Here is a 25,438-nt window from a genome sequence, read left to right on the forward strand (position 1 = left end):
GTAGATTTTCACTCTTGGCTTGGGGGTTGGGCAATTGGAGAGACTTGAATTGTCAAAATCTTTTGTTGATTGACAATTGGAAATTACTAGTTGATTTGAATGTCACTAAAGCTAGTCTTTCCTTAGGACTTGACTAGGACTTGTGGACTCAAATTGATTATCTCCACTTGACTTTCCTTCATAGTTAGAGGTTAACTAAGTGGAGCAATAACCAATTCTTGTCATAATTGATGGAGGCAATAATGATAGGAATTCCAATTCTCACCCCTAGCCAAGTATTTTACATTGATTGATTATCATTTACTCTTGTTAGCCTAATTTCTTGGTTTACTTAGTCCAATTGTTAATTGCTCATTGTCTTAATTCATGCTCGTTTACTTTTCTTCTATTCAACTCCAAAAACACCAAGAGAACTCCTAACGAATGATGTGCATGTTAGGGCAACTCCTAGGGAGAACGACCCGGGATTCTATTCCCGGTTATTGATTATGAATTGTGGTGACACATTTTCTAAGTTTGATGCAGGATTGCTTGTTGGTTTATACTATACTCACGATGGAATTTATTGATAAATTCTGGACCGACAAAATATCACGCATCAAAATGGCACCGTTGCCGGGGAGTTGCATATGTGTGCCATGTTGTTGGTTAGTGTAAATATGTTGATATGTGAATACTTGTATTTCCCTTGATTGTTTGTTAGTTCAATTGTTAGTTAGGATTAGTCTTTGTTTAGTGCAATTTTTTGTCATGAGCTCTATGCTTTTTCATTGAATGATGCGTTCATTACTGGATCCAAGCTTAGCCACATTTGATCCAGAAAATTGAGAGGACTTTACTCCATATTAGGCAAGCTCGGAGATGGTTGGCCTTTGGAAGGGGTGAAAGGGTTCCTACCAATTCACCAACCTTACCTGAGGTTGAATCCGAAGCGTCATTCGAGGAAGAAACTATATACTCTTCCATTGATACTACTAATACTTCTTCCATTGATCTAGGTACCAATACTATAGCCGCTCCAAGAAGAGTCACTCTTAAGGAGGCCGGTGCTCCGGACTTTGTTCTTTAACCGCTTCAAGTGCGTCATCCGGAGATGAATGCTAATTTCGAGCTCAAAACCGCCTTGATCAATCTCCTACCCATGTTCCATGGACTTTCCGCTCAAGATCCTATTAGGCACCTTAGAGACTTTCAAGGTGTATAATCAACAACTAGGCGGGAGGGTTCCGATGAGGTTGCTATTTGATTGTTTGCCTTCCCATTCTCTCTTGAAGGAAGAGCTAAAGAGTGGTTCTACACCTTGCCCGATGAGATTGTTGGTTATTGGGATTTGCTTAGAAGGGAGTTTTTAGATAAATTCTTTCCTCTGAAGGTGACAGATAGGTTAAGGAAAGAAATTTTCTACATTGTCCAAGGTGAATTATAAACTCTTTACGAGTAATGGGAACGGTTTCTGAAGCTTCTTGACTCATGCCCTCACCACATGATTGACACTCTAGTGTTGATTAGCTATTTTTGCCAAGGAATGAAACCTCAAGACAAAATCCTCCTGGATGCTTCAAGTAATGGTTCCTTGACAAAGTATAGAACGGCAGAGGAAGCATGGCAACTTATCACCGATTTGACCGAGTCCACCTAACATGCTAGACATAGAAACAATCATCCAAGAGCCATAAATGAAGTTTTGTCTAGTGGTGAGACTGCCGCCCTTACCAAAACCTTAGGAGAGATGACCAATATCCTCAAGCAACTCCAACTCAATCAACAACAACCTCCACTTCCTCAACAACAACAATGTTAATAGTTGGTTCCTCAAAGAGTGTGCAGAATTTGCTCTTGTTACTCCCATTACACCGATGAATACCCAAGTCTCCAAGAGGACAATACCTTGGTGGCTACTAATGCCTACTACAATCGTCCATATCAAGGGTCAACAAGGAGGCAATTATAATCAAGGGGGTAACTACAATCAAGGTTGGCAAGACAATCCCAACCAAGGGTGGAGGGACAACTATAACCAAGGAGGTAGAGACAATGGTGGGAACCAAAGGTAGAATAACAACCACCAACAAACCGGTACCAACAAAACCCTCCATACCAACAACAAAACCAAGGAAAAGCCTATCAAACCTACCAACCACCTCACCAAAGGCAAGCACCTCAACTCAACCATCCATAAGTGCCTCAAATCACCTAGCCTCCTTCTTCTTCCAACCAAGATGAGACACTCCATTCTATTCTTCAAGGACAAAAAAAGTTTCAAGCTTCACTCAACTCTAACATCAACGGTCTTACCTCAATCATCCAAGCTCTTCTTTCCCGTATGGAACCCTCTACCTCCAATACTCAACCATCGAGTTCTAGTGCACTACCCTCTCAACCTTTACCCAATCCCAAAGGTGGCATCAATGCCATCACCTTGAGGTCTAGCACCAAATTACAAGAGAGGAGTCTCGAGGAGTCAAGCCCAAGAGAAGTTACTCAAGATGATGATGTTGTTGAGGTAGAAGAAGTTGAAAAGGAGGATGAGGTACAACAAGTATTTGAAGAAGAAGTTGCTCAACCAAGGAGTGGAGTTCCTAAGGATGGAAATGTCTTGTAAGAAGCTACTCCAATTCCATTTCTTATGTTGGCAAGGAAGACCAAAAAGCAAGTAGAGCTAGATCCCAAGATGGTGGAGATATTCAAAAAGGTTGAGGTAACCATTCCTCTTTTTGATGCTATTCGCCAAGTCCCTAAATATGCCAAGTTTCTAAGAGATTAATACCGGATAAAGCAAATCTCGGTTTTTGTTTCCCTTGTGATGGACCCGGAAGAGGAGGGACATGCCAAGTATCCGCTTGGGATCATGTCTTCTTGGGGCTATTCTGGATGTACAATACAATTTCAGTAGTCATATTCCATTTCAGTTGGAAAATGCAGTCAGATGTTTGGGGTACTATAAACGATCAAGGGGTAGTTACTCATATCACAGGAGGAAACTTTGCGCAGAGTTCCATTACCATTAATGGGTGGCTCCGCGATTTCTTATGGGCACAAGCCTCCCAGGTAATTCAGTCTTATGGTTCTTCATTATCTGCATATGGTCTCTTTTTCTTGGGTGCCCATTTTGTATGGGCTTTTAGTTTAATGTTTCTATTCAGCGGGCGTGGTTATTGGCAAGAACTTATTGAATCCATCGTTTGGGCTCATAATAAATTAAAAGTTGCTCCTGCTACTCAGCCTAGAGCCTTAAGTATTGTACAGGGACGTGCTGTAGGAGTAACCCATTACCTTCTGGGTGGAATTGCCACAACATGGGCATTCTTCTTAGCAAGAATTATTGCAGTAGGATAATGGCTAGGAGGATTTGAAAAGCATTATGGCATTAAGATTTCCAAGGTTTAGCCAAGGTTTAGCTCAGGACCCCACTACTCGTCGTATTTGGTTTGGTATTGCTACCGCACATGACTTCGAGAGTCATGATGATATTACTGAGGAACGTCTTTATCAAAATATTTTTGCTTCACATTTCGGACAATTAGCAATAATTTTCTGTGGACTTCCGGTAATTTGTTTCATGAAGCTTGGCAGGGAAATTTTGAGACATGGGTACAGGATCCTTTACATGTAAGACCTATTGCTCATGCAATTTGGGATCCTCATTTTGGTCAACCGGCTGTAGAAGCTTTTACTCATGGGGGTGCTCTTGGTCCAGTGAATATTGCCTATTCCGGTGTTTATCAGTGGTGGTATACAATTGGTTTACGTACTAATGGGGATCTTTATACTGGAGCTCTTTTTCTATTATTTCTTTCAGCCATATCCTTAATAGCGGGGTGGTTACACCTACAACCAAAATGGAAACCGAGCGTTTCTTGGTTTAAAAATGCCGAATCCTGTCTTAATCATCATTTGTCAGGACTATTCGGAGTCAGTTCCTTGGCTTGGACAAGACATTTAGTTCATGTCACTATTCCAGGAGCTAGAGGGGAATACGTTCGATGGAATAATTTTTTAGGTGTATTGCCACATCTTCAAGGATTAGGTCCACTTTTTACAGGCCAATAGAATCTTTATGCTCAAAATCCAGATTCCAGTAGTCATTTATTTGGTACCCCTCAGGGAGCAGGAACTGCCATTCTAACACTTGGGGATTCCATCCACAAACGCAAAGCTTATGGCTGACTGATATTGCACACCATCATTTAGCTATTGCGATTCTTTTCCTGATAGCTGGTCACATGTATAGAACTAACTTCGGGATTAGCCACAGTATAAAAGAGATCTTAGAAGCACACATTCCTCCAGGGGGTAGATTGGGCCGTGGACATAAGGGTCTTTATGACACAATCAATAATTCACTTCATTTTTAATTAGGTCTTGCTCTAGCCTCTTTAGGAGTTATTACTTCCTTGGTAGCTCAAAACATGTACTCTTTACCTGCTTATGCGTTTATAGCGCAAGATTTTACTACTCAAGCGGCGTTATATACTCATCATCAATACATCGCAGGATTCATTATGACAGAGCTTTTGCTCATGGAGCTATATTTTTTATTAGAGATTACAATCCAGAACAAAACGAGGATAATGTATTGGCAAGAATGTAAGACCACAAAGAAGCTATAATATCGCATTTAAGTTGGGCCAGCCTGTTTCTGGGGTTCCATACTTTGGGACTTTATGTCCATAATGATGTCATGCTTGCTTTTGGCACTCCAGAAAAACAAATCTTGATCGAACCCATATTTGCCCAATGATACAATCTGCCCATGGTAAAACTTCATACGGCTTCGATGTACTGTTATCTTCAACGAATAGTCCGGTGTTCAATGTGGGGCGAAGCATATGGTTGCCCGGTTGGTTAAATGCTATAAATGAGAGTAGTAATTCTCTATTCTTAACAATAGGACCCGGAGATTTCTTATGCATGAACAAGGAGAAGATCCATGATTTAAAACTATTCCATTGGGAAGCTCAATTTTGGCTTTGATGGGGGTTATACCAGAGAAATGTGGTGACCCTGGTCCTTGCCTAGTCACTTGCACTATAGATGGGGTGCAATTTGTTGATTGCATGTGTGATCTAGGTGCTTGTGTGAGCATTATGCCTTTGTCTGTTTATGAGGTCTTGAAGCTTCCACCATTGAAAGGTCGGCCGCCAGGTTTGTTTTGGCGGATAAAAGCATAATTTCTGTAGTTGGCATTGTGGAGGATGTTCTTGTGAGTATAAAGGGATTGGTCTTTCCGATTGATTTTCATATTCTTGAGATGCCTCCTAGTGATTCCGGGAGAACATCATCTATCTTGCTTGGAAGGCCATTTTTGAAGACCTCCCGGTTCAAATTGGATGTTTTTTCGGGTACCTCACTACAAGAAAAACACCCATTCAGGCACACTTGAAAAGTGTAGCCAAAAGCGAAAAAAAATGATGCCTTAGGCTACGGCTACGCTTTTTGGGCTACGGCTACGCTTTTTGGAGTGATTCCTATTCAGCCGTTGCCTATTCTCAAAGGCTACGTTTTTCTGCACCAAGGGCTACGCTTTTCAAGTGATGCTATCCAGGACCAAAGACTACGCTTTTCAGCTTTCATTTTTTCAGAATAGGCTACGCTTTTCAACGCTACTGCATCACTTGTAAAGCGTAGCCACATTGTATACCATATCTACTTTTTATAAGCGTAGCCTTAGGTCCCTCTTTTTTTTTGTATACTACAGCTACTGCATATAAGTGTAGCCTTAGGTCTCATTTTTTTTATATATATCTAATAATTATTAATACAACATAATAGTTAATAATTTGATTACATATATAATAATTCTGCATTTTTATTTAAGTGAGTTGAATATTATAAAATAAAAATAAATATATAATTATACTTATAATACACTTATAATAATTATACTTATAAATGCCTGGTAAGAGAAGTGGCAAATTACTACAAAGTTACGAGCTTCAAGAAATTCAAAGAAATAACACACTTATAATAAATTGCAAATCAGTATGTTCTTTTATTATCATAGAAATATCATAATGTTAAGGACATTTTTGTTGTGGGGGGGGGGGGGGGGACTATAAGCCAACTTGTTCAACTATTGAGTTACTAACTTCAGTCAGCTCTTGTTCAGGGCTCCTCGCCAATAGAGACACTTCTAGTCTTGCATCATTGTTGTCAGCTAATTGAGCTTCAAAATCTTCATCAAATGCAACTGACAGAGGTGATTTCAAATTCAGAATGATATATTGAAATTGATATTATAAAGCAAAAGATAGATAGCTAGGTGAATTAATTATACAGCAAAATAATTAAGTTTTGTACCTGAACCATAGAGAGACAGTAGCTTTAGCTCCTTTAGGTAAAACTTTATTATCATTGGATTTAAGAAGTTCAGCACTGGCCAATGGACTCCCGCCAAATGTACTGTAATCAATAATATACAAAGAAGTTCAACACTCTTCTCTTGTTTAATTAATAAACAAATTTGCTTTCATTTCAATAAATGAAATTACTCGACCTATACAGAAGACTAAAAAATATTGCCAAGTGGTAAACAGAAGTATAAAACTTCAGACAACAGTCACAACTATCGGTAAGAAAATGTAAATAAAGGAATCATAATAAGGACCATTTATAAAAAGCATTTGTATGATAAAATTAAACCTTCCATGCTCTCCTGGTATTATACAAAGCATTACATCCTTGTCTGCAAGAACTGCACTCATAGGAAAAACTCCTCCACCCAATGCTTTCCCTAGTATCTGAGTAAAAAGACAGAATAAGGTTCAACTCATAGTGCTGGGAAAGAATAAAAAGATATACAATTCACAAGGTTAAGCTGATTTCTATTTTCTAACCACAACATCTGGGCGAACTTCTTCCCAGTCACAAGCCAGTATCTTCCTTGTTCTTGCTAACCCAGTTTGTATTTCGTCTGCAATCATCAGCACATTGTATCTGGTGCAAAGATCTCTAACAGCTTTCAAATAGCCATCTGGAGGAATGATTACCTTCAAATAAATAATAAAAACATATCAAAAGATACAACCGAGATATGTACTTTGAGAAATCAGAACATAATAAAAATATGAATATTCAACCGAATGTCATGGCTCTTGACCAAAATGAAATCTATAAGCACACTTATCTTTTTCTTAGCCAAAGAATTTGAAGAAGCAACAAGGATTTCCCACTGTATGTAAACATAATATAAAACAATCAAATGGTGAGACCGGAAATAACACCATCAAACTATAACATCAGGGTATAATGTATATAGCAACTTCTTTAGCATCTCAATTTTCAATTCAACCAACAAGGTAAGTGTTGCCAAGCAGATTAAGTGTTCTCAAAAGATCATACCCCAGCTTCACCCTGGATGGGTTCCAAAAGAAAGCCAGCTATGTGTTCTCCTTTTTCTGAATTTTTTCACAGAAAAAAAAATCAAAGATCAGTCAATTTAAAATAAAATATAGTGATGAAAATGTAAAGCAAAGTATGGGAGCACTAAGAACCTTTAAAAATTCTTTCAAGGGCTTCTGCATCACCAAAATCAACTTTAAGATGGCCAGGAAATAAAGGACCAAAACCCCGGGTAGCTTCATTGTCACAACTCATAGATATAACAGCTAGTGTACGGCCATAGAAGCAGCCACAACATGACACAATAATAGCCTGCCACAAGTATCGGTGAACATAAATAGACAAACACCAGGAAAATTTAAATCTACATCTCATAAACAGAAAAGAAGATGCTATATTTTGAAGAGTAGACTTCCTTCATTTTATCTTTGCAGAGGAGGAGTACCAATACATCTTACAAGCATTTAGTTTCCAAAATATTTATTGAGAACATATGTCAAAACAGATTCTTCAGGCCATAGCTAAAGCATTTCTCCCTTTAGTTTTGCAAATACTATTAATATCCACAGAGAAAAGGGGGTTGGGGGAGGAAAAATAAAGTCATAAAGTATTGTGGATTTCAGCTTAGCATGTCATGAGATATTCCTTGTGTACTAGGCCACAGACCCACACTAAGCAAACATTCACTTCAACCTCATAACCTTGGAAAATGTAAAACATTAAGATATGACTACTGTTAAGATGATCTCATTGTTATACCTCATCTTTGGGAATTATTTTCTTTTTATAACCCCACTTTCTTGCTAATTTTAGAGCTATTTCCATTCCTTCAGCACCAGTGTTCATGGGAAGAACCATATCTTAACCAAGCATACTTGTCAAATGCTTAGCAAATGGTGGAAACCGATCATTGTAAAAGGCTCGAGAGCTCAGGGTCAGCTTTTCTGCCTGCTCTGTTAAGGCTTTCAGAATTTTAGGATGGCAATGTCCCTAAGGAAAAGACAGGCACTTCAATAATTAGAAATTAACTTCTATAACTCATTTGGGCACCATTTCCGAATCAAAATTCGAGATCTATAGCTTAGGGAATAACCATGAGACAAGTGCATAGCAACCAAAGGACATCATCACGCACTTCAATCATGAAAAAGGAGCAATGCTTTAATACCAGAATTCATGTAAATGCCAAGCACCTCTGAGAAGGAATAGGGAGATCTGGTACTCCTCCAGAAGAATTGCCATATAAATATAAAAGCAGAGTTTAGTGGAGCATCACTTCTTATTTGTTTGCACCACAACAAGATTAATGATAATGCCTTCACAGATATAACCTGCTTGATTAAAACTCCCAAATTAAAACCCTTAAATTCGGAACCCTAAACCTCTAAAATTTCAGAACCAAATAGAAATCAATACATACATATTCAACGATGTCAGCACAGAGAAGACGATGATGAGAAGCACGGAAATGACGATGGTGACGGTGGCACAGCAACAGCGATGGTCAGAACAGCGACGGTCATCAGCGATTAGGGCACAGAGAAGACGATTAGAGTAGAACGGAGAAGAAGAGCGATGGTCAGTGCAGCAACAGCGACGGTCATCAGTGACGGCGAGAATGGCGAAGGTGAGGGTTGTGTGCGACAGGGTTGGCGAAGGTGAGAAGCGCAGAGATGAGAGCGAACAGGAGTGACGGTCAGTGGTGAGTGGTGATGAGTGGGTTTCTTCGCGATGGTGAGAGGGTTTCTGCGCGATGGTGAGTGGTCAGTGGCGATGGTGAGTGGTTTCACGATCAGTGCAGGGATGAAGGAAAAAGACGGAAAAAAGAGGAATTTACAAAAATTTCACTAAGTGTTTCGAGAAAAAGAGGGAAAAAAAAGTTACCAAGTGTCAAGTTTTTGGCTTTAGATACATTAGGCATCACTTTTTAAGTGTACTTAAAACTTAACAAATAAGCTACCTTCTAAAAGCGTTTCCTTTGATACAAAAAGTGAATCCATAAATATTAATCTAAGGCTACGCTTTATAAGTGATTTCTATAATACCTAAGGCTACACTTTTTAAATGATGCCACAATTGTGTATCCTTTTCCCTCATAAAAAGGCAACACGGAGAAAAGCGTAGCATATTCATAGAATAGGCTACGCTTTTCAAATGTAGCTTAAAAAAAGTGTGGCTGAATGGGTATTTTTCTTGTAGTGCCTATTCTTTTGAGACTAATGGAAGAGAAGTGAGCTTTAACCTTGATGAAGCCATGAGGCATCCACCAGAGGACCATTCAATTTTTCGGTGTGATATGATTGATAATGTTGTGGCCGAAGTCCACCATGATGGTTTTGGTGAGAAAAGTATGATTTAAGGTCCAAGTGTGGGGAACCTGCATGAATGTGAAGAAGATACCTTACCACCTCCGGTGTTACCGGATGATCGAGTACCAAGTCATGAACAAAGTGTAAATTTGAAACCACTTCCACCCCACCTAAAATATGCTTTTCTTGAAGATAATCAAAAGCTCCCGATGATTATTGCAAAGGAGCTCACCTCCCAACAAGAGGAGGAGTTGCTTAATATCTTAAGGAGAAACAAAAAGGCTATTGGGTGGAGTTCGGCGGACTTAGTTACTCAAAGAACTGTTAGAAAGATCTTAGACTGCAAATTTTGGTGGCCTACAATCTTCAATGATGCATCTCTCTTTCGTAACTCTTGTCCATAATGCCTAAGGTTTGGAAATATTTCCAAGAAGAATGAGATACCCCAACAAACCATGATATTTTGTAAAATTTTTTATGTTTGGGATATTGACTTTATGGGCCCCTTTCCAAATTCTAATGGTTTCATGTATGTTCTGCTAGCTATTGACTATGTTTCCAAGTGGGTGGAAGCAATTCCCACCCATACTGATGATGCTAATGTGATTCTTTCTTTTGTCCGGAATAACATTATTTATCGCTTTGGATCACCACGAGCAATCGTGAGTGATCAAAGCTCTCATTTTTGCAACAAAAGGATGGCAGGTTTAATGAAGAAGTATGGCATCATTCACATGGTTGCTATGGCCTACCACCCCCAAACAAATGGGCAAGCCGAAGTCTCCAACCGGAAAATCAAGCACATATTGGAGAAGATTGTGAAGCCTCATTGGAGGGATTGGAGTTCTAAGCTCAGAGATGCGCTTTGGGCTTACCGGACGGCTTATAAAACACCAATTGGTATGAGCCTATTCCAGTTAGTCTATGGGAAGGCTTGCCATCTCCCGGTAGAGGTGGAACATAAGGCTTATTGGGCCGTAAAAGAATGCAACTCAGGCTTTGGGGGGGGGGGGGCTGGAATCGAAAGGAAGTTACAGTTGGTGGAGCTTGAATGCCTTCGATTGGAAGCCTATGAGAATTTAAGGCTCTACAAAGAGAGGATGAAGGCGGTGCATGATAAGAACATCAAAAGGAGAGAGTTTAGAGCTGGGGACCTAGTCCTCCTCTATAACTCAAGATTGAGGTTAATGTCAGGCAAGTTAAGATCAAGATGGGAAGGACCTTATAGGGTGGAGAAAGCTGAGCCATATGGAGTCTTCCACTTGAGTCACCCTTCAAGCCCCACAATTCTCAAGGTTAATGGTCATCATCTGAAGCTTTATCATGGAGAGAAGATGAAAAGCAACAAAGAGGTTGAGGTGTTCCTTCTTGAGGATGCACCTGAAGGCGAAGAGATATGAGCTCATGACCATCCAACTTAAGGACGTTAAAGAAAAGTGCTAGGTGGGAGACACCCCACCATGGTATGATCTTCCATTGTACATAGTTGTTTGCATATGGTTTTAAGAGTCTTTGCGAATTTTGTGATTGCTTGATTTTGGGAGTTTGTTTAAGTATGCTTGTTTTGTTTGATTTTTGTTGAGATGCTCATGAGGATTTTATTGATGGTGGTTTGACTGAATTGGAATGTTAAAGAAATGCTTAATCTTGAGTGTTAGATGAAGTTTTGAATGTTTTTGACCTTTTTAGCATGCATCACTGCCAAAATTGTGTTCTAATTACTCTTCCTCATGTGCATGAAAAAAAAAGGGGGTCGACCCACGCGCAAGCGTGAGCGACGTGTGCGCGTCGACACGTTTTCCACAGCTCCTGGTACAAAAATAAGAGAGTTGTGCAACATTTGTGTGCATTTGGTGCTGGGAGCACACTGCTCCCTACGCACAAGCGTCGGTGACGCTTACGCGTCGATTACGATTCCTGGAGCCTCTGGTATAAAAACCAGAGAGTTATGCCTGATTTATGCGAGAGTTGTGCGGGCAGCACAACTGCCACCACGCGTAAGCATGGGTGACGCTTACGCGTCGGTTGCCAATCTCACCAACCACGCGTGTGCGCAAGCAACGCGCACACGTCACTTGTGCTGCAACCAACTCCTAGTACAAAAACCAGAGAGTTGTGCGAATTTTATGCTACCCTTGTGCGCAACGCACAACTATGTCCACGCGTTCGCGTCCCCTGTTGCGTATGCGTCCTATCCCATTTCTGCTACCCACGCATAAGTGTGGGCGACGCTTGTGTGTCACTACTCTTTTTCGTTCATCCACGCGTACGCGTGGATCATGCGCACGCGTCGCATCCCACACGTACCTGATATACAGCACACCCTGTTTTGAATAATTGTTTCAACTTTTCTTCTTCCATTGCTTCTTCCTTTCTTCTCCCACCTTCATACCACCTTGTCTCTACCCACGACCATCGCCTCTGGCGACCACCTCCAGCGGTCCCCCATTTTCTCTCTCCTCTCTTTCTTTCCCCCCTCTTCTCCTATTTTCGACTTACACTCCAACTTGCTTTCTTCCTCTTCTCAAGGTGTTACTACTGCTCCTTCTTCTTTTTTGTCTTATTTTAAATTTTTCTCTTCTAGTTGCATTTAATTACTCTCTTCCATTTCCTTCTTGGTTGCATTTTGGTTACTTTGTTCTTGTTTATTTGCTTACTTTTTATATTTTTCATGGGTGCTGAACTTGAGCTATTAATTGGATTGGGTGGAAATTTTGATATCATTTGGTTTATTTGTGTAATGTGATGTTGGTTGATAATTGGTACTTCATTTGGGGTATTATTTGTTTGAATTTTTTCTACTTGCTCATTGTTTGAATATTTCACACCAAGTGTTTGTTAAAAGGCACCTATACCATTTTGGTTCAATTTGACTTTATGCTCTCAACTTGGTGCCTCTTTTTCATCCACTTGCGTTTCTTTATGTGCATTGAGCTTACTATGCTTCATATTTAGCATTCTTCTGCTCATCACCCATGACTTGCTTCCTTATAGCATATTACAAGATTAGTGGTCTCACTATTTCTAACTCCACCTTCTTCCATTACATGCTTTATTGTCTTGGAGTTAGACTAGGTGTATGGTTTTCTTCTGCTTATTATCTTTCTTACATGTGCTACTCTGTGTTGTTATTGATGCTTGAGTTTATTCTTCTCATGCCTTATACTTGCATGCTTCTCCTACTCTTGCATCTCATTCTAGTGATATACCCCGTGATTATGTTGCTGTCTTGTTCACATATTGTAGCTGTTATGTCCTCAAGACGCACTATTCCCTTTGGGCATTACATTTCACTTGTATGTTATTCTCCAAATGTTGATTCTTTGGGTTTAATGTTTCCTCTTTTCCTTCTTTTTTCAGGATGGCCACCAAAAAAGGCAAGGAGAAGGCGTCGAAAAAGCTGGCCACAAAAAGGACCCCCAAAGATCAACCGCCAAGGCACACCCTACACTAGGAGCTAAGCCCCTCTCCAAGAGGGCAAAGACGATCATTCATGTTGATGAACAAGAGAAAGGTAATCCTGCAAGGGACCCCACAAGGTTTTCCAACCATTTCTGTGAGCTCATGTTCCCTGCTATGGTTGAAAGAAATTATCATTCTGAGCATCTACTCACCCCTCCAGAGCACACTGTTTAGTATGTGATGCCCCGCATTGAGTGGCGACAATGGAGATTTCTAATGCGGAGACCGCAAGAAGCCAACCTTTCTTGGGTGGTGGAGTTCTACTCCAACTACCACTCCCCTTCTCTTTAGTCAGTCTATGTGCACCGGAAGCAAGTGCTGTTTTCAGAGGAAGCTATTCAGCGGGTACTTCATGTTTTACCAGTACCAGAGGAGATAGACGGTTACCAAGAGGTCGTACGTTAGTGCAATGAATTTGGGTTCGATTGGGATTCAATCCTTTGGGTCATTGCCCAACCAGAGAATCATTGGACCCAATGGAGACTCAGGATGCAGCCTAAGTGCATTGACGCACGTGCGCTTATGGTGGAGGCTCGAGCATAGTCCCAGATCTTATCCCATTACGTGCTTCCAAGCACCCATAAGTCATCCATCACGACAGACTTAGCCCGCCTTGTCTGGTGCATTCTCACGGAGAGGCCAGTCAATATCCCTCTCCTCATTCGACAAGCGATGGGTCGGATCCATGCCAAGGGTAATCTACCATTTCCTGCGTTGGTATCAGATTTGGTTGCTGCTGCTGGTGTTCCCGTGAGGCTACGGACATGAAAGCCATAATTCCGGCAAAGGGCGATATCATCCTGAGCGGGAAATATCTTCAGCCTCCTACGGACACCACAAGCCTTGACATAGCTCCTCCTTCCGCCATTCTTACCACTTCATCAGCACCACAGAAGTCAACCCATCAACTACTTGTGGAGCTCACTGAGAAGGTAGATCGATATGAGCGGCGAAACAAACACTTATTTGCTAACATGATGAAGCTTTGAGGTTGTGTTAACCCGCCTACGAAAGAGCCAGACTTTTCCACATCCGTTTCCAACCACAGTGAAGCAAGCACTCCAGACACAGATGGTGGAAGTGGCGACCCCGGTCCCACTTTGCGTATCACCAATGGCACGGAGGAATGTACAAACTTCTAAGTGTGGAGAGGTCCTTTACCGACTTCCGTAGGTAACAACCCTTTCCTTTTCAACACCCATAATTCTGATTTTTTTTATTAGTTAGTCATTGCATTGCATGATAGGTTGCATGACAGTTAGAATTTGTACATATTTTACCACTTCTTTCTTATTTTAGGACTACTTGGTTAGGGTGATAATTGATTTTCTAAGAAACTATTTTAGGGCACTCTACCAATTTGAAAAAATTTTTTGTTGAACTTGCTTGAAAGAATTTATTTTAGAACATGATTTTTGAGCTACGAACACAAGCATGTGAGTTTTGAGCCTAATTGTGTGGTTACATCATATAACCACTATTTTCCTTCTTGTGTGCATTATTCTTTTTCTATGATTGTAATCCTTGATTTGTTTGATTCTTTATGTCCATTATTTCATGTATGAATGCACTTATATGATTGAGGCCATTGTTTCGATTAGCTCACTTATCCAAATAGCCTACCTTTTATCTTCCATTGTTAGCCAACTTTGAGCCTATGCTAAACCCATTTGTTCTTAATTTTAGCACATTACAAGCCTTAAAGCAAAAAATAATAAATGTCCCTTGTTTAGATCTTTGATTAGCTTAGGCTAGTGAGAGTGCTTATCATATAATTTTGGGAGAGTTGGGAACATTGGTTGAGGTAAAAGTGTATTTTTGTATTTCTACTGAAAATATTGGGAATTGGGTACATACTCAATTGTTAATTAAATATAAAATCATATGCATTGATACTTTTGTATATACTTTATTGCAAAAAGAAAAAAAATGCAAAATAAAGAAAAATATATAACAAAAGAAAAATAAAAAGAAAAAAGAAGAAAAAAATATAGAAAAGAAAAGCAATAAAAAGGGGACAAAATACCCCAAAGTAAAGATCAATAACATCAATGCATATGGGATGTGAATTGAAAAGAGAATGCATGAATGTGTAAAAAAGTGAAGAATGGGTAGTTAGGTTTGTTTAGAACAGTATAGGTTGTTATATAGGTTAGGTGGGAAGTTTAGGTTAATCAAAGATTCAAATTTCAAACTCACTTGACTATATGCATCCTTACCTTTACCCTAGCCCCATTATAACCTATGAATAACTCCTCATGATAAATGTATGCATGCATTAAATAATTGTTGATTGTTAGATGAAAAACAAATCTTGGAAAGCATGATTAGGGGAGAATTGAGTGATCAACCCTATACACTTGAGCGACTAGAGCAGATACACTTCTGGTGAGGGTTCAATGCTCAATTCCTTGTTCCCGGCTTTCACGAGCTTTCTTCTTGCATGTTTGTTCATACTTCATCTTGATATTTGAATTGGTAGGATTTATGAATTATCATACTACCTGGCCCTACTTGTTCATGTATGTCTTGGAGATTGATTTACTTTTAACCAAGTAGATAGAGTTATATTGCATTTAGTTGCATGCATATAGATAGGTTTATATAGTTTCTTTGCATTGAATAAATGTTCATACCCCTTTTATTGTCTTTCTTGGTTTAGCATGAGAACATGCTATTGTTTAAGTGTGGGGAGATTTGATAAACCAAAATTTTAGGGTTTATCTTGGGTAGAATTTAGGTTGTTTTATCAACATTCTATCACACTTATCCATATAAAATGTATAGTTTTGTGTCTCCTTAATTTTTCTTAATGATTGAAAACATGCTTTTTAGGACTTAAATATGCTATATTTTAATTCTCTTATGTTACCATTTGATGCCGTGATGTGTTTGTTGAGTTATTTTAGAGTTTATAAGGAAAGAATGGACTAGAAGAGAGAAAGGAAGCATGCACAAATGGAAGGAACATGAGAAATAGAGCTTTGGAGCATTGGCATCGACGCGCATGCGTGGCCAACGCGCACGCATGGGAGCATGGTTCTAGGATTGGCGCGCTAAAGTGGACGCTTTTGCGTGGCTGAGTAAAAACCTCATCGACGCGTACGCATGCCTGACGTGTACGCATTAGTTGCAAAATCTCATCCATACGTACGCGTGACCCACGCGCACGCATGACTCTCGGCACGTGACTTCATTAGTGAAATCGTGGCTGGCGATTTTTGAGGAGCTCCAGGCCCAAGTTGAGCTAAATTCTGGAGGGAAAAGACCCAAGGAACTAAGGAGGAAAGGGAGATTCACACATTAGACACTTTCTTAGCTAGTTTTTGAGTTCATGTTTCTAGAGAGAGAAACTCTCACTTCTCTCTAGGTTCTAGCTTTCTTAATTTCAAATTCAATTGGATCCATTGGTTAGATCTGTTTTGAATTCAATTTTTTTGTTGCTTTAATTTGTAGATATCATTTTTCTACTCTCATTTAGTGCTCTTGTTACTCTAGTATTGTAGATCTTGGATTTGGATCTTGTTTACTTTGGTTTCTGTTCCGAGGGTTACCTGAAACTGTAGGACAATCTCGGACGAGATCTTCTGTGTTGATCGGAGATGACGTGTCCGGCTTTGAGTGGAGGCCGGAGCTATCGTATCTGACTTGTTGGGCTTGGCTACACTGCTGATCCTTCATTACCGAAAGGTGGGGGTACCTGCAAGGGACTCCGATGCTTAAGTTAGCAAGGGTATTAAGCAAGTTTTTAGTAGAATCAGAGTGTGAGTTATACCTGGGTGCTCCAGTGTATTTATAGTAGTGTGGGCTGACCTTTCTGATAAGATAAGTTAGTTATCTTATCTTATCTTATCTTATCTTATTTTGGGTGAAGTCAGCTTATCTTCAAAGGAACCGCCTTTATCTCTATAGGCTTGGATTGCCTTTGGATTTAGGTCGTGTTCCTCTATTTGGGCCCTTTATTGGGCTTTCCTGTTGATTTGGCCGATATCTTTAAGAAGAGATCGGATAGTCGGACCTGAAGAGGTTGGTCGCCATGTCGCTAAACATCCCGGGTCGGACAGCTCGATCCAGGGTATGAACAGTGCCCCTGCTTGAGCTCGGTTTTCTGCTTTGAGGTCGAGTTTTTTGACTTCGAACTTTTTATAGCGAAGCCGAACTCGAGCACTTTTGTCAATTCCTTTTTTGTAGAGATTTTTGAATGTAGAACGTTTTCCTCTAAAAACGCGTGCTTTTGTATTAGCGCTTCATTCTAGGGAGCGTGCGAGGGTTTAATACCTTCATTAATTGGTATTAATTGCCCCGTTTCTCTTGGCTTTATTTTGAATTTTGCTTCTTCAGAAAAACGGTTTCTCTTCTTCCTTTTTCTTTGTAACTCCTTCGTTCTCTCTATCTCTGTCTTTTCTTGCGTTGCGGTATCTTCCAGTGATCCAGTGATTCCTTCCTTTCTACTTCTTCCGGAACTTCTCATTTCTCCAGGTTAGTTCCATTTTGCAATTACTTTTCTCTTTTGTTGCTTTGGCTTTGGTTTTGTGGTGAAGTTTTGATTTTGCTTGGAGAAAGTTTGGATCTTTCTGTTTTTGTTGCGCCTAATTGCTGTTGTATTGTGTGTTCTGGGAGTTTCTTCATCTTTCGTATGAACTTTTTCGCTTTTCCTGTTGCTTGATGCTTTTAGGGCTTTTGCATGTTATCACCGTTTCTGCTTGTGCTTTCGATGATGGTTTTTGTTTGATTCTGAAAAAGGTTGTGTCTTTGATGATTTTCTGCTTGGCATTTTTTATGTTGACAATGCTTTTCGTTGATAGACTGTAGAAAGATAGTGGCTTAGATGACTTTTGTGTTTTTACTTCCCTCTTTCAAAACGTTTGTCTACTTGAAATCTTCTTTTCTTGTTTGGGAAATGTCGGGACGTAAGATGTAGATTTTTCTTGAAATCTTGCTTTGCCACTACCTCTAAAGGATGCCCCAGGACTTTGGTTTGAGTCTTGGGGTTTTCCTTTTCTGTTTGTATCATATTAGTCGAGTTGCTTTGCCCCTCCTCCGAGATGTTTTTTAGTGATCCAATCTTCTTTTCTTTTTGTAGGATTAGTTGGCCTCATGTCTTCTCGCAATAACGTTGTAGAGATGTCTTCCAAAGTTCCCGAGGGGATGTCCGATTGGCTGGACTCCCTTGTCCTAATGTGTGTCTTTGTCGTGGACACTGAATTTTGTGTAGAGCTGAGAAAACGTCATAGGATTTGTGGTAACAGTGCTCGGGAGAGGGATTATGAGCTTGTAGCTCCTGACTCTGATGAGAGGGCTTGTTTTCCTACTTCGGTTGAGGGGGAGCGTCCCTTATTCTATGTCTATGAATATTTCTTCAACCAGTTGGACGTTACTTTTCCTTTTACTGCTTTCGAGATTGACTTGTTGTGGTCATGTAACATTGCTCCATCCCAGCTTCATCCAAATTCCTTGGGTTTTATCAAGATATTTCAACTACTTTGCCAAGAGTTAGGCATAACACCTTCTCAAACTCTTTTCCTCTATCTTTTTGTCTCGGCCAAGCCTGGAGGTTCTTCCAAAAAGAAAGCTTCCTGGGTTTCTTTCAGATCGGCCCAGGGGCATAAAGTTTTTGCCATGTATGATGAGTCTTTTAAAGATTTTAAGAATTATTTCTTCCGAGTCCGTGCTGTTGAGGGGGTCCGCCCCTTTTTTCTTGATGAGAATGACGAGCCTGCTTTTTCTCTAGAGTGGCAAAAGAATGTGAGAGTGCCTCGTTATACATGGGAGATGCTTAATGAGGTTGAGCGGGCTTTTGTGGTTGTTCTTAAAGATTTGTGGGGGGAACCACCCCATTTGGATACAAAAAGATTTTTGAGTGATCCATCTTTGGTTCGAACTACTTTGGGTACTGTCTGACTTGTTTCTTATACTTGTTTCTTAGTTTTGCTTCTCCTAGGTTGTGACTCATCATTATGGTTGATTCTGTATTTTCAAAGATGTCGAAAAACAATGATTCCATGAAGGCCTACAAGAAGGCGAAGAAGGCTGCTGCTGCTCAAAACATCTCGGCCAAGGCGGCCGGAGAGGGATCTTCTCAAGTTCCAGTGAAGCCGCCCGTGCCGAGTTTTCCTGGGCCGAGGAAGGTGATCCCCACTCCTCGAGTTCGTCTGACTGATCCTCCACAGACTTCTACCACTACTTCTGGTGCTCCTCCCGACAAGAAGCAAAAAACAATTGAGGCCTTTAACCTTGACGCCCCTGATTTTAATGCAATCGAGTTCGTAGATCAGCAAATCGGTCCCTACGGTGCCCTCCCCATGGATGATGTATCAATCCTTCGGCATCTAGATTTTATGACCCAAAACAGTGTTAAAATGGCATATATGGGGGCTGCCCTGTACCGAACTGCTCAGAATCTTCATCTCCATGCCACCAAAGAATTTATGGAAGAGGCTAAACAGTAGTTTGACCGGATGAAGGGCCTGAAGGAAGAGCTTGAGGTAAAGGTAGCCAAGTTGGAGAAGGATCTGGAGAACAAAAAGACGAGTTCCTTTGCTCTGGCGGCTTCTGTGCGATTGGCCGAGAACACGGCATTGAGGCATAAGGACAGTTACGTTACATCTTATCGGGAGGTGGTGCGTCTGAGGGTGGAGCTGGAGTCTGCCCGAGTAGACTATTCCGAGCTCCAAGGTCACCTCGTCGGCAGCGTGAACGCTGCCTATGATAATTTAAAAGAGCAAGTTCAAGTTCTTGCTTCTGAGGTTGACCTTACTCTCTTTAGCTTGGACAATGTTGTGAGGGATGGTAAGATTGTCCCCGACGACCAAGATGATGATGATGTTGATCCTCCCCCTGTGCTTTCTGCCAAGGTGTCCGCTTTTACAATTCCTCCGGTTGAGGTTGGTCATTCTGTTTCTGATCCGGACTGTCAGATTTTGAACCGAGATGACGGTACCGTCGATGCTGTGCCTCTCCAGGCTCGCCCTCCTTCACCCTAGACAAATGCTGCTAAAAAGTCTTCTAATCTTTAGCTAAGTTTTCTTTGGATATTTGCATAGTTGGCCCGGCTTGTGGGCTTTAAAACTCTTTATTTTGTAAAAGTGGATCTAAAACTCACTGCTTAAACCCCTTCTTTAGTACTCCTTGGGGGTATTTATACTACTCCTAGTAAAATAAGAGAATAACAAAAGTGAAAAAGGAAAATTACATTTTAGAGGGAAAAGAAGCTCAATAAGTGTGACCTCCCAGCTGGCGTGTGATTAGCGTTGTAGTTGCGTGTCACGTGCTCTTCAATTTCAGCTTGGCGTGCCACGCCCAGCCCTTCAAGTGGCACGCTCGTCTCTCTAACAACCTTGGTGTGCCACGCCTTCGAGCTCAAGTGGCATGCCTGATAAACAACTATTTTATGGTTTATATTGTGTTTAATTGTGTGGTTTTATCATGATCTTCACCCACTTATTCATTAATTTAGCATGCATTTATATTTCCTTCCTGGAATTAGTACATGATTGAAAACTGCTTCCTAGAGATTTTTAATTATGCATTTTGATTCTCCTTTATTCCATTCGATGCCGTGATCTGTGTGTTAAGTGTTTCAGGCTTTATAGGGCATGAATGAGTTGGAGATTTGAAAGGGAATCTAGCAAAAATGGAAGGAACACAAGAAATTAAGGAGATAACCAGCGAGAGGTGACGCGGCCGCATGGATGACGCGACCGCGCGGAAGAGAGCAAATTGCAGTGACACGGCCGCATGGATGACGCGACCGCACGGCATGGAACAGCACGAGTGACGCGGAAGCATGGATGATGCGCCCGCGTGGTAAAGCGAAAATGCGAATGACGCGTCCGTGATGAGCGGATAATTTATACGCTTTTTGGCATTGTTTTTAGTATGTTTTTAGTAGGATCTAGTTACTTTTAGGGATGTTTTCATTAGTTTTTATGTTAAATTCACATTTCTAGACTTTACTATGAGTTTGTGTATTTTTCTGTGATTTCAGGTATTTTCTGGCTGAAATTGAGGGACTTGAGCAAAAATCAGATTCAGAGGTTGAAGAAGGACTGCTGATGCTGTTGGATTCTGACCTCCTTGCACTCAAAGTGGATTTTCTGGAGCTACAAAACTCAAAATGGCGCGTTTCCAATTGCGTTCGAAAGTAGACATCCAGGGCTTTCCAGCAATGTATAATAGTCCATACTTTGCCCGAGTTTAGACGACGCAAACTGGCGTTCAACACCAGCTCTCTGCCCAATTCTGGCGTCCAGCGCCAGAAACAAGTTGCAAAGTGGAGTTCAACGCCCAAAATGGCACAAAAGCTGGCGTTCAACTCCAAGAAGGACCTCTACACGTGCAACACTCAAGCTCAGCCCAAGCACACACCAAGTGGGCCCCGAAAGTGGATTTATGCATCAATTACTTACTTCTGTAAACCCTAGTGACTAGTTTATTATAAATAGAACTTTTTATCATTGTATTCGTAGTCTTGGTTACTCCGGTTCCCCTCTGGGACCGAAACCAATGAACTCCATTATCACTTATGTATTTTCAACGGTAGAGTTTCTACACTCCATAAATTATGGTGTGGAGCTCTGCTGTTCCTCAAAGATTAATGCAAAGTACTACTATTTTCTATTCAATTCATCTTATTTCGCTTCTAAGATATTCATTCGTACGTCAACCTGAATGTGATGAACATGACAATCATCATCATTCCCTATGAACGTGTGCCTGACAACCACTTCCGTTCTACCTTAGATTGAATGAGTGTCTCTTAGATCTCTTAATCGGAATCTTCGTGGTGTAAGCTAGAATGATGGCGGCATTCAAGAGAGTCCGGAAAGTCTAAACCTTGTCTGTGGTATTCCGAGTAGGATTCAATGATTGAATGACTGTGAAGAGCTTCAAACTCGCGATTGCTGGGCGTAGTGACAGACGCAAAAGGAGGGTGAATCCTATTCCAGCATGATCGGGAACCTCAGATGATTAGCCGTGCTGTGACAGGGCATCTTGGACCATTTTCACAAGAGGAGGGGATGTAGCCACTGACAACGGTGATGCCCTTGCATAAAGCCAGCCATAGAAAGGAGTAAGACTGATTGGATGAAGATAGCAGGAAAGCGGAGGTTCAGAGGAACGATTGCATCTCCATACGCTTATCTGAAATTCTCACCAATGATTTACATAAGTATTTCTATCCTTCTTTTAGTATTAATTTTGAAAACTCCATAATCATTTATTACCTGCCTGACTGAGATTTACAAGGTGACCATAGCTTGCTTCATACCAACAATCTCCGTGGGATTCGACCCTTACTCACGTAAGGTATTACTTGGACGACCCAGTGCACTTGCTGGTTAGTTATGCGAAGTTGTGAAGATATGTTTAGACCATGGTTATGTGCATCCGTTTTTGGTGCCATCGCCAGGGAATCAATTTCGAACAATAATTCACAACCTGAGTAACAATTTCGCATACCAAGTTTTTGGCGCCGTTGCCGGGGATTGTTCGAGTTTGGACAACTGACGGTTCATCTTGTTGCTCAGATTAGGTAATTTTCTTCTTATTTTGTTTTCAAAAAGTTTTCAAAAATTTTTCAAAAATATTTTCTTCTTTTTCGTTTTTTTCAAAAAAATATTTTCAAAAAAATTAAATAAATAAATATTTTCAAAAATATACTTTTCTTCAGAATTTTTAAGAATGAATTCTAGTGTTTCATGAAGCATGTTGAAGCCTATCTGGCTGTAAAGCCATACCCAAACTGCTTTGGGATTGGTCTTCAACTAATCACCTCAATGGAGCCATGTCCAATTCTTCTGGATAGGGTATGCTAGGCGTGTCATGTCTGAGTTACATACTAAGGCTTGGCTGGCTATTAAGCCATGCTTGACCCTTTGATTGGAGCTTTAGACTAAAGAGCATAAGATTCCTGGAATTCATATTAAAAATTTTGGAATCCTTATTTTTCTCTTTCAAAATAATTTTCGAAAAAAATTAAAAGAAAATACAAAAAAATTAGAAAATCATAAAAATTAAAAATATTTTTTGTGTTTCTTGTTTGAGTCTTGAGTCATGTTATAAGTTTGGTGTCAATTGCATGTTCATCTTGCATTTTTCGAAAATTGCATTCATGCATGTGTTCTTCATGATCTTCAAGTTTTTCTTGGTAAGTCTTCTTGTTTGATCTTGATGTTTTCTTGTTTTGTGTTGTATGGTGTTTTTCATATGCATTCCTGAATTCTTCATGTCTAAGCATTAAAGAATTCTAAGTTTGGTCTCTTGCATGTTTTCTTTGCATTAAAAATTTTTCAAAAATGTGTTCTTGATGTTCATCATGATCTTCATAGTGTTCTTGGTGTTCATCTTGACATTCATAGCATTCTTGCATGCATTATTTGTTTTGATCCATAACTTTCATGCATTGCATCATTTTTCTTGTTTTTCTCTCCCATCATAAAAATTCAAAAATAAAAAAAATATCTTTCCCTTTTTCTCTCTTAAAATTTCGAAAATTAGATTTGACTTTTTCAAAATTTTTTAAAATCTAGTTGTTTTTATGAGTCAAATCAAATTTTCAATTTAAAAAAAAATCTTATCTTTTTCAAAAATCAAATCTTTTTTCAATTTTTTTTTAGTTATTTTCGAAAATTTCAAAAATATTTTTCAAAAATATTTTTCTTAATTTTACATCATATTTTCGAAAATAACATCATCAATTAATGTTTTGATTCAAAAATTTCAAGTTTGTTACTTACTTGTTAAGAAAGATTCAAACTTTAAGTTCTAGAATCATATCTTGTGATTTCTTGTGAATCAAGTCATTAATTGAGATTTTAAAAATCAAATCTTTTTCAAAAACTAATTTCTATCATATCTTTTCAAAAATATCTTCTTATCTTACCTTTTTCAAAAAAGTGATTGCAAAATATCTTTTCTAACTTCCTAACTTCTTATCTTTTCAAAATTTGTTTCAACTACCTAACTAACTCTCTCTCTCTAATTTTCAAAAAAATCTTCCCTCTTTTTCAAAATTTCTTTTTAATTAGACTAATTATTTTATTTTTTATTTGAATTTTCGAAAAACTACTAACCTTTTTCAAAAACTATTTTCGAAAATCACTAACTCTTTTTCAAAAATTATTTTTGAAAATTCTCTCCTCCTCTCATCCCCTTCTATTTATTTATTCATCTACTAACACTTCTCTTCATCTCACATCTCTGCTCCTATCATCACCTTTGTGTATGGATTCTTCATTCTTCTTCACCCCTATTCCTTTTCTTCTTCTACTAACAATAAGGAACATCTTTACTGTGACATAGAGGATTCCACTTCTTTTCTTTTTCTCTTCTCTTTCTTATGAGCAGGGACAAAGAAAAAGGCATTCTTGTTGAAGCTGATCCAGAACCTGAAAGGACTCTTAAGAGAAAACTAAGAGAAGCTAAATTACAACAATCCAGAGACAACCTTATTGAAAATTTCAAACAAGTAAAGGAGATGGAAGCCGAACCCAACAACAATAATGCAAGGAGAATGCTTGGTGACTTTACTGCACCTAATTCCAATTTACATGGAAGAAGCATCTCTATTCCTGCCATTGGAGCAAACAACTTTGAGCTGAAACCTCAGCTAGTTTCTCTGATGCAGCAGAACTGCAAGTTTCATGGACTTCCATCTGAAGATCCTTTTCAGTTCTTAACTGAATTCTTGCAGATATGTGATACTGTTAAGACTAATGGAGTAGATCCTGAAGTTTACAGGCTCATGCTTTTCCCTTTTGCTGTAAGAGACAGAGCTAGAATATGGTTGGACTCTCAACCCAAAGACAGCCTGAACTCTTGGGATAAGATGGTCACGGCTTTCTTAGCCAAGTTCTTTCCTCCTCAAAAGCTGAGCAAGCTTAGAGTTGATGTTCAAACCTTCAGACAAAAAGAAGGTGAATCCCTCTATGAAGCTTGGGAAAGATACAAACAGCTGACCAAAAAGTGTCCTTCTGACATGCTTTCAGAATGGACAATCCTGAATATATTCTATGATGGTTTATCTGAGCTATCAAAGATGTCATTGGATACTTCTGCAGGTGGATCCATTCACCTAAAGAAAACGCCTGTAGAAGCTCAAGAACTCATTGACATGGTTGCTAATAACCAGTTCATGTACACTTCTGAGAGGAATCCTGTGAGTAATGGGACGCCTATGAAGAAGGGAGTTCTTGAAATTGATACTCTGAATGCCATATTGGCTCAGAATAAAATATTGACTCAGCAAGTCAATATGATTTCTCAGAGTCTGAATGGAATGCAAGCTGCATCCAACAGTACTCAAGAGGCATCTTCTGAGGAAG

At 39.7% G+C, this 25,438-nt stretch overlaps 1 non-coding gene across 1 annotated transcript; it reads right to left on the reverse strand.

Moving 5' to 3' along the window:
- Positions 1-24,990: 24,990 nt before the first annotated feature.
- Positions 24,991-25,098, reverse strand: LOC112746299 (small nucleolar RNA R71). Its single transcript, XR_003174190.1, has one exon. It is a non-coding gene; the product is annotated as a small nucleolar RNA R71 (small nucleolar RNA).
- Between the last annotated feature and the right edge of the window lie 340 nt (positions 25,099-25,438).

This window comes from Arachis hypogaea, chromosome 14 (genome assembly GCF_003086295.3).
Source record: "Arachis hypogaea cultivar Tifrunner chromosome 14, arahy.Tifrunner.gnm2.J5K5, whole genome shotgun sequence".
NCBI lineage: Eukaryota > Viridiplantae > Streptophyta > Magnoliopsida > Fabales > Fabaceae > Arachis > Arachis hypogaea.